The following is a 17,506-nucleotide window of genomic DNA, read 5'->3' as shown; positions in this document are numbered from 1 at the left end:
TATATTATTGATCCACTATATATACATATGATTTTCAAGAAGAAAATATAGCATACCAAGGCTTAGTCGCTGTAAGCTGCAGGAGTTTTCAACGTTGCATATATATAAGCGGCAACCAAATATATTCAATGCCACAGTTCGTAGTTTTTGAGTTCAATGATCAACCCTTCGATCCTCAACAACAAAGATCCTTTGCCTTCCCCGATGTAGATGTCGATATGTGAGAAAAATATTAGCAAATACCAAATATAATGCTCTTATACCCAAACTGCAGAATAACCAAAAAACTCCTCATGATACTGAAAATAAATCATTTTGAAGAGCAGAGAATATTCAGATTTCCACGGTCACAGCACCCACATTCAGACAATCACCAAAACCTTCCCTGACATCAATTGCAGTCCACTCACCAGTCGATGGTCGAAACCAATAAGAAACCGAACCATGACCTTCTCCATCACTACCACTCACAAAAAACCGGTAGCGCCACAATGCAACACAAGTCATATAGAGAATATCTTGCGGAAGTAGTAAAGCCACAATTTATTAACGCACCAAAGCAACACATGATACCATTGTTAAAGATATTTTCAGCGGTGTGTTGCAAAGCCAAGTCAAGTGCCTTTCCTGCGAAGCAGAGTCGAACAAGATGGATGAAATTATGGATATCAGCCTTGATATATTGCATGCAAGCTCGTTGAAAGAAGCCTTTTCTCGTTATTTTCAGTCAGAGCTGCTCGATGGAAACAACAAGTACCGCTGTGAAAAGTGCAAAAAGTTGTCCACAGCACGCAAGCAAATGTCAATCTTTCAAGCTCCTAATGTTCTAGTCATTCAGCTGAAGAGATTTGAGGACATATATGGTGGCAAAATAGATCGCAACATTATTTTTGAGGAGCGCTTAGCACTTTCTGGCCATATGTGCAGAGACAGTCAGGATGTGCGGCCAGAGTATACTCTCTTTGGTACCATTGTCCATTCAGGCTACTCACAGGACTCTGGTCATTATTACGCATATGTGAAGGATGCAAATTCTCACTGGTATTGCTGTAATGATAGCCAAATCTGTGGTTCAGGGTGGTTAATAGCATAGTGCATCCAACCGCAACGTTACTGAATCCCAATTACTCACCATTCGTTCTCAGTCAGAAGGAGATCCTTGATAAGAAGCCGCACAACGACCGAGGGAAGCGTCTAGTGCCTTTAAAATTTCTTCAATCAGCAAAAAACTCAAAGCTTCTCAGTGTTACGAAAGGAATGTGAAGTGCGGTTTGAAAGAAAGAAAGAAACTAATTCTGATTTCTAAATGTGCGGGCTATTGAAATGGATGGACAGAGGTTTGATAATCGATGATAAAAAAACATTTGGAGGAGCGCAGAACTTTCAGACTTCTCTCTGCCACGTTTTTGGAGAATTTCAAAGATGAAAACGGGCAATTCTTCTGAGAATCGATTGGCAATCACAGAACTGCACCACTGGTGGATCTGGCGAGGCCACGGCATGTCATTGTCAAAGAAGAAACGGCACTGATGTCGACGTCAGCGGAAGGCGGCCTTCAGAAGCCGGATGAAAAATATGGAATTATATCAGGTGAGGGCGAACATTATCCTGTTGTGGAAGCCAGAGATTTCCCAGTATTGATCGATTTTGAGAAAATATGCCTTGGGACCATGATGGCGATCTTAAGATCGGAATTAGAATGGAAGATCCAGATTATATGAAGAAAAGATTATTGGAATGGGTTCACGCGGTTGGGGCGTATGCTCGTTTGCTCCAAGGTCATATCAATAGCAGCGTTAAACAAAGTTCAAAACTCTAAAACATCAACACACAGCCACAATTTTCAATTGAATCCGCACTGACATAGTATGCAACAGGCGCAGTTACCAGGTCAGAGACGTTTATGAATCAGTGAGAGAGCTGAACAGTCAGACAGAGGGGCAAGCTAGCAGCGTTGAGGTTACGTGGAGCAGGCCAGCGTTCAGAAATAAAACGCATATGACAGACAGGGCCAGTCTATAAAAATGACAGACAAAACAGCACTAAAATTACCATGAAACGCTTATGGACAGAGAGCGCAGGTAAAAAATATGGCAGACAGACATCTCAGAACCGCTTGGACAGCGCTGGCAGTGTCAGGAGCAGCTAAAATTTAGCTGAAGAAATATTCATGAGAAAATATTCCTGAGATGCAGAATTGATGGCATAAATGACTTGCACAAAAAAGGCCATACAACAAATGGCTCAAATTAATTATGCAGGGCAGGAATATGCCTGCTCTGATACCATGTTAAACACACATGGACAGCAAGAGAGATATGAAAGATAATCAGGAGAGTACGATTTTATTAACAATTGATTTACATTTATAGTACAATATCTGACCGTTGGGTTCCACATCCCAAGGTCTCTTGGACTCCTTTTGTCCATTCGGCTTCCACACTAACCCATTGAGGATTAGGTGTCCAACAGTGAGTCTAGCCTCAAAGGGAGAAGCCATATGGAGGTTCGGGATCTTCAGGTTCGAATGCGATGAGGCAGAGGTACTATCGAGATTGTCAGATTCATCTATAGGGTATGCTGCAGTGATGGATGCCAAATGGGCTACTATCGTTGCCAGATGATGATGGTTACTTCCTAGTCTTGGAAGTACCTCCCTCGCTAAGAGGTAGTGTTGATTTTTGTGTAGCTTGGGACGTACTCCAAGCCCTGGTGTTTAAGGGTTGGAGGTGAAAGCGCCACAAATGGGCTTGTGGGCTTGAGGTCCAAGCTTGGGGGTTTTGCACCCATCGTGATTTGGGCCAAAAATGTAATGGACGTACGACATGTGATGGATGAGAATGATAGTGTTTGGCAATAAAATTCCAACGCATTAAGAATCATTGGAATCCGAGTTGTCATTAGAGAGAAATGAATTTTTGAAGTTGACTAATTAATTATTGGTTACCAAGTCATGTAGGCTTGGTGTAAACATAGTCCAATAGAAGGGTCTCTTCATCAATTCATTGAGCCCTCATATGTGTATAAATATGAGGTGAAGTGATGTGTTTTAGAGCATTCAAGATAGAATTACATCCTCTAAGTTAACTTGGTGGAGAGAGGAGCCTTAGTTGCAGTTTGAAGGGAACAAGGAAAATCGTGAGGAGACCTGAAAGATCAGCGTGGAAGTTCTTTGTTTCTATAGGTACAACGTGAGGAAAGAGAGGTTGTCTAAGGGTATGTTTTAGAGCTATGTTGGTGTAGGTTTGCTGGGCATATTAGGTCGTACGATTGATAGACAAACAGAGTTTCTTTGAGGGCAATTTGTGGAGGTTTAGAGGGAGGTCAAAGGCTACAACAGCTATTGTGCTAGGCTGCAGGCCACAACCAATAGCTAGGCCATCCTTTGGTGCTATTTTTGGGTGATACAAGGAACAAAGTGGTAGCATAGGTGTCGAGGGCCTCTCCCTTGGAGAACCACAACTCTAGAAGGGCTTGCTTATTGAGTTGCATGGAGGTTGAGGGTAGCGTGGTGTGACCTAACCAGTAGTGCAACGTGGTGACAACAACATTTGGGAGATGTATTGGGTCAAGGTTTGACCATGATTGGATCAGTTTAATGAGTATCTTGTTGGTCCCATGTGGATGATCTTCCGAGGAGCTGAAGGATCTTCCTAGTAGAATAATCAACAATGTAGTTTTTGGTTCCAAGTGTTAACTATTGCGTGGATTAGTTGATGGGCAGTAGCTTGAGGAGGCCTTAGGAGTTGTTTGGAGGACCCCTTGTGGATTTTTGGGAGGCCTACCAAATAGCCAAGGTGACAACAAACACATTAGATCAGAAGTCAAGAGGACAACAACAAAGTGAGTTGCAGATGGACCCTTGGATGGGATTGGGTGTCTAAGATCTATTGGAGGGCAGCTAGTTGGCTACCCAAAGTATTCCTAGAGCAACAGAAAATAAGGATGTTGTTGGTGCATGATTGGGTGAAGTATTGCAGCCTTATGTGCAACACTTTGATGGATGAAAGTGACTGCTAGATTGGCAAATCGGAGCCTGAGACTTGTGCGTGGAGAAGGACTTCTACAACAAATGATGGGTAGTCCTAGCCCGTGTTAATTGTGGGAGAGGGACATATTGCAATGATAGATGGAAACCCTACATGCCCTATGTTGCTCTTCATTGGTGCAGCACAAGAAGACCACAGTGGGTTGAAGTCCCTGCGTAGCTGAGGAGAAGTAGTGGGCAATTGAGAGTTGTTCACAAGTGGAGCTGTGAACAACTCGACAATAGTCTCAATGTGTTGTGGCCTTAATGGACGAAGGCACAACTAGAGAGCAGATTGGATAGCCAAGATTCAGTGGCCAAATGGACTTGGAGCATTGATAGAGGTAGGAACTATAGATCGGAAGGTGAAAGACCTAGAAGGTACATGGTACGAACGAGAGGAGTTGAGAGAGCGCGCTACATCAGCCAGATGGTCAAAGTATCTTGTTGAGGACAAATTGGTTGTCGATGGACTGACACCAAGTCCTAGTTTTGTATATTGTACTAAGGGCCATTATCCCTAGTATGGGAGCCCTAGACTGTTGTATTATATGTTGTTAATATAACGAAGTTGGGTGGAAAAATTCAAAATTTGTCTATATTCCGTGCATATGTGATTTACTTTTGTTTATATTCTGTTGTGCAAAGTAGTATCATTGAGATTCTTGGTTTGGTAGCATTAGAGATTTTAAGATTCTATCCTAGATCCAAGATCGTGGAACTTCGACACCCGGTCCTCCGGCTCCCGATTTGCAGCTCCTTCCTCTATCAATGCTCCAAGTCCATCGGGCCACTGAAACTAGACTTTCAATCTACTCACAAGTTGTTCCTTTAGTCCATCAAGGGCACAACATATCGAGACTCATGTTGAGTTGTTCACAACTCACAACTTCCCACTGCTGCTCCTTAGATTCTCAGAGACTTTAGCCCACTATAATCTTCTTGCGCTGCTCCAATGGAGACTAACATAGGGCATGAAGGGATGCCACCTATCACTGTAATATGTCCATCTCCCACAATGAACATGAGCTAGGAGGACTTCCCATCATCTACTATAGATATCCTTCTCCACACACAAGTCTAGGGTTGGACAAAATTCTCCTGGTTGAGCAGACCCATGATATCAACAACTGCCACTCTAGAAATCACCTAAGTCCATCAAGATGGTGCACACCAAGCTCCAACTTGGGAAATATCACACTATCCTCCAATAGACCATAAATTCCCAATCCAATGTCCACACTTGGCCCATTCTCATGCTACCCTCCAATAGACCATGAGTGTCAAATACCTATTGTAGCATCTGCACTCTAATTAGGGAATCTAACACTCCAGGAAACCCCTCCTCTTGGCTGCAAACAAACTCCTCAAATCTGCCTCTCCAAAGACACCATCAATCTGCAAATCACATCAACTCAATGGGACTAGCATATCTTTGCTCTGCAACTTCCTGCTACTCCTCTTAACACATGTACTACTATTGATTAACTTTCTCTTTGGGATGTCCTAGGATCAAATCAACCATCCAAACTAGCCCAAATCTATACCCAACACAAGGAAATAATGGAGAAATAACATACCTTTCAACTACTGTTCATGGAATGAAGTCTGATCACTAGTTAGGGAACACCTGTAACCCACATTAGCCCTTCATCTGTGACCAAAACATCCACAAACACTGCGGCCTCCTTGAATCTACAAGCCTTTGTCACTCGTTGTTTTGTTAGACACCTACAGCACCCTGTTTAGGCTTGTTTAGCCCTCCAAACAACCACCACAGGTCTGTGGCCTAGCCTCCATAGGTTTGTGATCTCCTTGGCCTGTTGTAGTAAGAAAGGCCACTCCAAAATGTGCTTAGAACAAATCCCTTCTTGACGAACTACTTGCAGATTACCAAAACCTTCAAACAATCACAAGAGAACCCTAAATGACTCCTCTCTTCTTCGCTAAAGATGCCTCTACTTGTGGCCCAAAACCGAGATGAATTTCTCCTAGAGTGAGACCCTTACTCACTCCTTCGCTTGCCCAAAATTTCCCTCCATGACCTTGGCCTCTTTCCTGTAGGTACTTGGCTATAGCATCCTCCTCCCACATCTACCCAAGTAACCAAACAATTGGGGTAAGCATGTGACGAGAAGTTACTATGATATGGTTTGACCTCCTAAGTCACCTTCAGGAAGTGGAACCGACAGTAACACACCATACAAACCTTCCACGTCAACAACATGACTCCTGGGAACCATCCCAACCACTTGGGTAACCAGCCCCTTGGTTCCACCAAGTTTCTATACCATTGAACCCCTAGACGCTCCCTTGATATGGACAAGGGTGTGTTTGAGGACCTCTAGACACATGCACAACATGGGTATGCCAGTGTCCAGGGACTTTTCTGCTCAGACCTATACCTGCGACTCCAGGATTTATGCCACTTTTCAAGCCCAAAATCCAGGACACTACCCAGAAACCCCTGTAGCTTTTAGAATCCATAAATTACATTATGACAAGACTTACGAATCAAAACTGAATCCAGGACTAGGCCTGACTAGCCCTAATCGAGACTGACATTCTGTCAAACAATTGGCATCAATGCAATCTGCATAAAATGAATACAAGACATAGCATAAATGACTGATAACTCATATGGAACTTGACAAGAAGGATCACCACCCTCTTCCCTTAACTTTTTTGACATCAATAAGGTGTTTCATCCATTATCCTTTCAGTTACAAGTAAATACATGAAATAACCATGACAATAAACAATCATATAACCATGCTTATAACCAACATCAAACCATGAAAATAAAAATGAGATAACAGGCATTAAAGTCACATATTAACAAGTGCAAAAGAAAGAGAACTAATCTTTTATTAAACATAGGCAAAGTCAACCAAGTTCGATACTTCCACATACCACCCAACCATAGACATGGCTGAACCAAATCTTTCTTAAATCCAATCACCCCCGTGCCATATTCCAAGCATGAATGTGGGATCTCATGGATAAACCAATCCAAAAACAACCAAGGGAATCCATAGGTTAAATCACCTCCACCCTCACCAAACCGTGATCTCACCAAAACTAGCACTAAGATCACAAAACCAAACCGAGCTTGGAATGCCTCCATAATCCATCAATATCCTTGTGGAATTTTTTATCTCCTTGTCTCTCAGGCTTTACCTTAATCCACATCAGATCACTAGGCCCTAAACCGAGACACCAGTCTCTCTGGATTTACCACAATCCACACAGGATACCTAAGCCCTAAATCGAGACTCCACCCATAGGCTTTACTATGTATCTCGCCAAAACTGGTCAAGGGATTCCTAGGCCTTTGGAAATTTTCCTAATACCACCTCTGCCTCAAATTCTGAAACCATCTGGAAAATCCAAAGCTCAAAACTGAGAAAATAATCCATCAAACCATGGCTATCCAGAAAAAGGAAAGGCTAGGTTGAAAACCATTGTTATAACCTGAAAAAATCATGCCACTGATAGTAAGAGAACCATATACCAACATGCAAAGCAAAGCATTTCAAAACCAACTAGGAAATCACACATGAAATATGTTACCTACAGTATTCCTGCTGAAGCTGCTTGATCTTGCTCCTCCTTGTTTGATCTTTGCTTTCCTTCCTTTCCTTTGCTTGCTTTTTCCTTCCTTTCTCTAAAGCCAAAGTGCTCCAAGAAAATTCTAAGTGTCCAACGGTGAGAGAGAGAGAGAATAATGGGAGAGCTCTAAAAATGAACCAACTAAAGGTTACAAACTAATCCTCAAAAACCTTTTTATCAATGAGGCCTCTATTTTCTTCATTTTCCATTATTTTCCTTCAATTTCCTCGTCACATGGAACCATGACCTTTGACCTTCCTTTTCTCTTATTTTCCTTTATTTTCATAAATAAATGTGCCAAAATACATTTTTTCCATTTTAATTCCTTAGCCATTGCTTTTGCCAATTTCCCTTAGCCATAAACACATCTAGTGATGCACACTAAGTTATATTTGCAAAAAATTCAACTTGGAATAAGTGTCCCTTAACCGTGGTCTTATTTTTCCTTTATTAACTTTTATTACATGAACTTTTAAATAGGGGTTGTTATAGAACCCTCTCCCTTGGGGAACACTGTCCTTAGTGTTAAACCACACCAAGACCTTGGCAAAACTGCTGAAAATAAAACATACTGCCCATGGAGCTTTATAACTTCGCTCGTTGCAATATGTACAATGAATGACCTTCTCAAAAGCAAAACATCATGACAACATGAAAAGATAACAACCACACTGCTTATTGGAGCTTTATAACTTAGCTAGTGGCGGTATTTACATCCATATACATATATGCATATACCAAAACATCAGCAGAACATATGCCAAACATATACCAAACGTTAAACAAAAATTTCTTTACCTCAACTGGAAAACAAAGAATAATACATGGCCCGCATCTGATCCTCCATCTCCCATGTGGCTTCTTCAGGCCGAAAGTGCTTCCACTACACTTTAACTTTCTCTATGGCCCTATTCCTGAGCATGAGATGCTTCCACTGCAATATGCAATGAGGCTCTGGCTGGCATTCTCCTTCTTTCTCCACTTGAAATACAGACCAATCAATAACATGATCAATATCCTTTATATACCTTTTAAGTAATGAAAAATGGAAAACATCATGGATTTTCATTGTTGGAGGCAGTGCAATTTGACATTCCACCAATCTAATCCTCTCAAATATCTCAAAAGGCCCACAATACCATGGTGCCAACTTGGCACATGATCTAATCCTTAAAGAGACCTTCTTTAGCAAACTCCTTGAATGCCCTGTGCTGGTCCGCATAGCTCTTCTGTCTATCCTGTGTTGCCTTTAGATTCTTCTTTATAAATTACATTTCCTATTCCATGTCTACCAACATATCCGTTCCAACAAGTACCTTGTTCACTAGATCACTCGAGTTGATAGTAGTATTACAACTCTGCCCATACAGTGACTCGAAAGGACTCATCCTTAATTACTATTCATAACTGTTTTTGTATGCAAACTTAACCAATGGAATATACTCCTCCCATTTTCTCTGTTGGTGCATCATGTACAACCCCAACATATCCTCCAAGATTCTGTTAATCCTCTCTGTCTATCCATCTTTCTACGGATGATAAGTTGTATCGAAGGCCAAATTTGTACCCAAACCTACAAATATATCCTTCCAAAACTTGGAAGTGAACTTCACATCCCTATCTAACACAATCTTCTTTAGAATACCATGTAATCTTACTATCTCCCTGATAAAAACCTGCGCCACCTCACTAGATGATTATGTAGTCTTTACTGGAATGAAGTGAGCTACCTTGCTTAACCTGTCAACCACGACCATAACATAATCATGTTGTCTCACTCTCCTCGGAAGACCTGTAATGAAATCCATGGAAATCACCTCCCATTCCATTCCGAATTAGGGTGTAGTAGACCACCTGAATGCTTACTTTCCGCCTTTACCTACTGACAATCTAAACATCTAGCCACAAACTCTACCACTTCCTTCTTTTATTCGGCCAATAGTAGAATTTCTTCAACGTCGTCAACATCTTCTGGTATCGTGGGTGACCCGAGTATGGATTTCCATTAAAGTCCCTCAAGATAAGATTCTTGAGCTCACTGCAATCTGCACATAGATCTTGTCCATGAATCTCACCAAACCATCTACCGTGAGATGATATTTTTCATCTTGAATCTTGATCACCTATACCTATGCTATGTTGTAACCTATCCATAATCTCCATATCCTTGTCATCTTGTTGTCCTGCCTACAAGATCCTATCCTATAATTATGTCCCATAAGAGCTCATAGCTACTATATGATTCACCCGTACCTTCCTGCTAAGAGCATCTGCAACCGAGTTCTCCTTTCCCTTAATGTATCTAATCTTGAAGTCAAACTCACTAAGGGTAGCCAACATTCTAGCTTGCCTAGAATTTGGATTTAGCTGGTCAAAAAAATATCTCAACCCACTATGATCGCTCATCAATACAAATCTCTTGCCAAGAAGATAATGCCTCCACATCTTTAAGGCGTGAATAATAACGGCCAACTCAAGATCATGAGTCACGTAGTTTCTCTCATGCTCGTTCAACTTCTTGGACTCAACACACCACCTATCCCTCCTACATAATGAATCCACCAAGTCCTCTTTTACATGCATCTGTACACGCTACAAAATATTTATCTAGATCTGCAATCTTAAGGATTGGAGCATTGGTCAATAACTGCTTCAGATGCTCAAAACTAGCTACACATTCTTTTGTCCATTCGAACTTCTTACCTTTCCTCTGCAATGCGTGAGAAGTTCCTAATGAACATCCTGTAGTAACCTATCAATCCCATGAATTATCTCACCTCATCCACATTCTTAGGGGCTGCCCACTCCATGATGGCCCCTATCTTTTCTAGATCTACTGCTATGCCTTCCTTGGAAACAACATGTCCCAAGTAATGCAATTCTGTCTGAAAGAAGCTGCACTTGCTAAGATTGGCATAAAACTAATGCTCTCTTAGAAATCTCAACACTTGCTAAATGCTCGACATGCTCTTCTTCATTCTTGGAGTATATCAAGATGTCATAAATAAATACAATAAAAAACTTGTCCAAATAAGGATGCAACACACTATTCATCAAACACATAAATGTAGTTGGGTCATTAGTCAAACTGAATGGAACTACAACAAACTCATAATGCCCATACCTGGTCCTGAAGGTAGTCTTGTAGATATCCTCTTCCTTGATGTGTACCTCATGGTATCCTAATCTAAATTCGATCTTAGAGAACACCGCTACTCCATTCAACTGATCAAACAAATCATTAATTCTCGGCAATGGGTACCTGTTCTTGACCTTGTTCAGCTGCTAGTAATCAATGCACAATCTGAGAGTACCATCTTTCTTCTTTACGAACAACATTGGTGCACCCTAAGGCGATACACTTGGCCTAATGTATCCGTTCTCAAGCATATCCTTTAACTACAATTTTAACTCTACTAGCTTTGGAGGACTCATCCTATAAGGTGCCTTCGATGTTGGTGCTACCCCTGGCACCAACTCAATGGAGAAATATATTTCCCTGTGAGGAGGTAACTCTGGAATATCTGCTGGAAACACATCCTGATACTGTTGTAATATCGGTACCTCTTGAATATTTTTTCATCCTAAACATCTTTACCCTTGTGATTAGATATATGCACTGCAAACATCACACAACCTTTTCTGCAACTATGCTTAGCCTACATAGTGGTGACCATCCTCACTAATGTAGGCTTCTTCTTTCCCTGCAAAATTTTATTTTCCCCATTATCATCCACACACTCAATGGCCTTGTCAAAGCAATCCACTTTGGTCCTGTGAAGGTAAAACAAATCCATACCCAAAAGCATGCTATACGATCCCAATGGCATTATATTCAAATGTGTTGATGTAGGAATACCATTTAACTCAAATGCACAAGCTCTTATGCAATGGTGAACTCTCTTCTTTGTACTTGTAGTCAGCTACACCAACCAAGATTCTGCATGCACTTCTTTTCTCAAACTACACTTATCCACCAAGTCAGGATTAATATAACTATAATTATATCTAGGATTAATCAAAATAAAAACAACTTGATCACAAAGCTTACCATCCATTTCAATGATAGATGCCTGATGATCCGCCTGCCTGTTGTCCACAATTGCATAGATCCAAGGAATGCTATAACAAACATGCCCAACTACATGTGCCTCCTAAGCACTATAGATCTGGGGTCTACCACCCTGATACTGCAAACAATCCCTCTTACGATGATCCTTGCCACATATCCAACACTACAACGATGCTCTACCATCGCCTCTAGTCTACTTCTCTCCATGTCCCTTCTCAATTGTATTGAACTTCTTGTAAGGGGCTACATTTTCTTTCTCACCTGCATCTTGAGGTCTTCCTCGCTTTGGTGGCCATTTTCCTTTAACTTTATCATTTCCTTTCAATTCATGCTTATGCTCAACTTTGCGCTTCGACTGATCATAACAGTGTCTCAGCTTTCAGATTGCCTCCTCCAATGATCTAGGCTCATCAACTCTATCTGCTCTCTGTATGTTATTGGTAGTCCACTGATGAATCTTTGAACCTTTCCCTTCTCCTCCTTGAGGTAAGGCACATATCTCAACAACTCCAAGAACCTGCTAGTATACTCATCATCTATCATGGAACCCATCTGCAACTCATAAAAGTCCTTAGTTCTTTCATCATAGAACCTTTCCGACAAATACTTCTTCTTGAAGAGCCTCTCAAACTCATTCCAAGTCAAGTCATCTTCCTAAATGCCTTTAAAATTCTTCATATCCTCCCACGAGATATTTTCCTTCCCTTTAAGACTGAAAGTGATTATCTTTGCTTTCATGTTTTCTGAATAATCATGCAATTTGAAGAACTTCCTCATACCAAGCAACCATTCATATGCATCATGTGGTTTCTTCATCTCTTCATCAAATGTAAGTGGCTTTGATTTCTTAAACTCATCTGGAAAATATCCCTTGTCACTCCTCCTGTAAGGATGATAACGATGGCAATCATAATGCTTGTCAGAACCAGAACTAGAATAGTACATGTGTGTAGGTTTTAACTCTGTACAGAAATTACTTGCATATGAATTCTAAAACACAGAAAATAAACATTACGAGAGCATAACACATAAAACACATATACACAGAGATTTTCCCCTAGATCCCAGAACCGGGACTACCAGCTTGTTTTTTCATTATATTCCTTTCAATGTTACAATACATATTTATACATGTTGAAGCATCCAATACCATGAACCGAAAACCATCGCGTCTAAAAACATGGACCAAAAACCATAGGTAGGTCTGCCCAACCTAATATAGGGTCCAAAAAAAAAAATCCCGAGCCACTACCCCAGATCCCGTAGAGGGGGGCTACCCGCCCCCCTCAAACACCCTTTGACCCCCCCGCTACACAATCGGCACAACGAAGGGGGGGCTCTGCCGCCCCTCTAACCCCCCGGTACACTACATAGGTTATTCGTGGAAAGAAGATAACACAACCCAACATTCTCCCACTTGTTGTCTTCTTTCCACATGAGAGCTTAGTCATTTTTCCAGCCCTGAAATGCCCATTGTTTCTCTACACCAAGAGCCTTCTCAGAGCTCATAGATTTTTTCAATGCATCTGCAGTATTCTTCAAAGTGTCCACCTTTACCAGCAACACCTTTTTGTCTTCTATCATATCCCTCACAAAGTGATACTGAACATCAATGTGCTTTGTCTTTGAATGATAAGAAGGGTTCTTTGCCAAGAAAATTGCACTTTGGCTTTCACAGTCTATCCTTATATCTCCCTGTACTAACCCCATACTTGAACACAATCTCTGCAACCAAACTGCTTCCTTGCTTGCATGAGTGGCTGCCATGTATTCTGCCTCTGTAGTTGATAGTGCCACTACAGATTGTTTCTTACTCATCCAATTGACTGCACCTCCAAATAGGTTAAACACATACCCACTTGTAGATCTTCTCTGATCCAAATCTCCAACCCAGTCTGCATCAAGAAAGCCATGGATATCCAAGACTTTGTCCAATCCTAGTCTTCCTTGGTAGCACAAACCATAATCACTAGTGCCACGCAAATACCTGAAAACCCGCTTCACTATTGTGCAATGCTCCTTCCCTAGTTTTGACATAAACCTACTCAATACTCCCACTGCATGTACAATGTATGGTCTACTACAAACCATTGCATACATCAGGCTATCGACTTCACTTGCATATGGAACATGGGACATATCCTCTTTCTCTTCTTGTGTCTTGGGACACTGTTCAGCAGATAGCTTTACACCTACAGGAATAGGAACCTTCACCAATTTACTATCCTGCATATTAAACATCTGCAGTATTGTCTCGACATACTTCCTCTGGTTTAACCAGAGCTTCCTCTTTACCTGATCTCTTTTAATTTCCATGCCTAGAATATAGTTTGCATCACCAATATCTTTCATGTCGAATTTGGAGGACAATTGGGCCTTCAAATCCTGGATAATTTCTTTGTCATTTCCAACCAACAACATATCATCCACATACAAGACCAGATAAATAACACAGTCACCAATTAATTTAAAATACACACAGTGATCTTCTTTGCTTCTAGTGAAGCCAAGTCGTATAAATGTATCAAATTTTGGTACCACATCCTTGGTGACTGTTTTAACCCATATATTAGTTCTTTCTTACCCTTCACCACAAAACCTTCTGGTTGCTTCATGTAGATATCCTCTTTCAAATCCCCGTGAAGAAATGATGTCTTCACATCCATCTGTTCTACCTCAAAATCAAAAGCAGCAACAATAGATAAAAGTAATCTAACAGAAGTTACCTTGGCAACAGGAGAAAAAATATCACCAAAATCAATTCCCGGCACCTGGGAATAACTTTTTTCTACCAACTGAGCTTTGTATTTCTCCACCTTTCCTTCTGCATTTGTCTTCTTCTTGAACACCCATTTGCTGCAAATGGGTTTCCTTCCAGCTGGCAACTCCACCAGATCCCAAGCCTCATTTTTGTGCAAAGATGCCATTTCATCAACCATGGCCTCTTTCCAGAGTTTTCCATCCTCTGAATCTACTGCTTCCTTCACAGTTCTGGGATCATCATCAGTAATAGATAAGTCAAAATTTGAATAAAAAGCAGATGGACTATACCTTTCTGGCTGCCTTCTTTCTCGAACTGATCTTCTTACACCCAAAGTTTGTAGCTCTTCATCTTCTGATTCCTCCTCTACTGTAGAGTCTGATTCTTCCTCCTTTAGTTCAGACTCTATCTTCTTAGGTTCCTTTGGCTGGACTTCATGTTTAATAACATCTTTCACCTCTCTAAACACCACATCTCGGTTATACACAACCTTCCTTTTTGTTGGGTTCCAAATCTTATAACCCTTTAAACCATCCTTATACCCAATAAATATGCACTTTTCAGATTTACTATCCAACTTGGTTCATTTCTCCTTTGGAACATGTACATATGTATCACATCCAAATACCCTCAGATGTGAAAGAGTGGATTTCTTATCCTCCAGTCCATACCTCTTGTGGAGTCTTATCCTCCAACGCTGATGAAGGTGATCCGTTGACTAGGTAACATGTTGTCTCCACCGCCTCTGCTCAAAATTCCTATCCTAACCCGGCACCACTGAGCATGGTTCTTGCCCTTTCCATCAACGTCTTGTTCATTCTTTGTGCAACTCCATTTTGCTGAGGTGTATATGGAGTAGTCTTCTGCCTTGCTATACCACACTTCTTATAGAATTCTTCAAATTCCTTACTACAAAACTCTCCTTCGTTATCTATCCTCAGCACCTTTATCTTCTTTCTGTCTAGTTTTCCACCAAAGCCTTAAATTCTTTAAACCTGTCAAAGACTTCAGATTTCTTCTTAAGGAAATATATCCATGTATTCCTTGAGAAGTCATCTATAAATGATACATAGTACACAGACTTACCCAGTGATGGAACCTTCACAGGTCCAAACACATCATTGTGCACAAGCTCTAAAATTCGTTTCACCCTCTTACCACCAGAGGGGAAACTCACCCGATTCTGCTTCCCATATACACAATTTTCACAGAAATCAAAATCCAGAGGCTATTACTCAACATTCTACCATACCTTTACCATGAAGTATTTGAAGGCCCTTCTCTCCAATATGTCCAAGCCTTTGATTCCACAGCATGGTCTTATCTCCAGAGACCACTAGATTTTCTACTCCTCTTTCAGGAACCATAGAACTATTGCAATCATCAACAACAGTGCTACCTTGTAACTTGTACAGAGTTCCAGTCTGAACTCCCCGCATCAATACCAGTGCTCCTAGAACCATCTTGTAGGTATCCTTCTCGAACACTGTTTTTACACCTACATCATCCAGCTTGCTTACCAAAATCATATTTCTGGCTAGTGCAAGAATATGTAGAACACCCGGAAGTGTTCTAACCCTTCCACCTTGCAACTTCAACTTTACTTTTCTGCGACCAATGATTCTAGCCTTCTTATCATCCCCTAAGAAGACATCACTACCATCGTATGTATCATACTCGCAGAACCACTCTCTATGGGGAGTGAAGTGAAAGGATGCACCTGAGTCAATCAACCATGCCTCATGATCTACATGTGTACTTGAAGAATCCAAGTACACATCCCCACCTTCATATGAGGTGGTTTTCGCCTCTGCAGAAGAAGCATCATCAAATCCCTTTCCTTTGTCAGGAGCTTTAGATTTACAGCCCCTTTTGTAGTGCCCTTCCTTTCCGCATTTCCAGCACACCACCTTTACAGGTTTTCCTGGAGATTTAGATCTTCCACTCAATGACTTATTTTTGTTTCTTTTTTGGGACCATCCTCATACAAACAAGGCATCACCATTCTGGCTCTCCATATTTTTCCGTCTCATCTCCTCCATCAGCATGGATGAGACTATTTCATCAAACTGCAAGGCAGTTGCATTGCTACCTATTGCAATAACTAGACTATCCCACGAATCTGGTAGAGAACACAAGAAACTGATGCACTTATCTTCATCTAAAATTTTAATATCAACAGATAATAACTGACTTACCACAGTATTAAATGCATTCATATGCTCTGTCACTGAGTCTCCATATTTCATCCTCAGGTTAGACAGCTTTTTCCGTAGGAACAGTTTATTCACCAGAGACTTAGATTGGTCCCTAACTTGTCCCACAAAGCCTTCGTCGTAGCTTCCCTTGATACATTCAGCAATACTGAATCTGAGACACACAATCGTATTATGCTCTTTGTATTCCGATCCAACTTCTTCCATTCTTCATCGGACACTCCCGTTGGTTTAGTACCTAGATCTACCACGATCCACTAATCGTTATCCACCAACATATCCTCCATCTTGAGTTTCCATAACTCAAAACTCTGACCATTAAATTTATCGATCTCTATATTTCCACTGCTCGCCATCTTCTTTCACCACCAGAATCGATCCATCTCCCACTGAACAGGGTCTACCACAAGCCCGAGCGAAACCCCTCAGCGACAAAGGCATCCCCTTGAAGCCGAAACAACTCCGATACCAAATGTAGGTTTTAACCCCGTATAGAAATTACCTGCATACGAATTCTAAAACACAGAAAATAAACAATGCAAGAGCATAACAAATATACACAGAGATTTCCCATGGATCCCAAAACCGGGACTACCAACTTGATTTTTCATTATATTTCTTTCAATGTTACAATACATATTTATACATGCCGAAGCATCCAATACCATGGACCGAAAACCATCGCGTCCAAAACCATGGACCATAAACCATAGGTAGGTCCGCCCAACCTAATATAGGGTCCAAAAAAAAAAAATTCCCAAGGCGCTACCCTAGACCCCGTAGAGGGGGGCTACCCGCCCCCCTCAATCCCCACTGCG

This window comes from Pinus tabuliformis, chromosome 4_2 (genome assembly GCF_031772625.1).
Source record: "Pinus tabuliformis cultivar Carrire ecotype Pingquan chromosome 4_2, CPIR1, whole genome shotgun sequence".
Classification (NCBI taxonomy): domain Eukaryota; kingdom Viridiplantae; phylum Streptophyta; class Pinopsida; order Pinales; family Pinaceae; genus Pinus; species Pinus tabuliformis.
Note: the sequence above shows the minus strand (reverse complement) of the source record.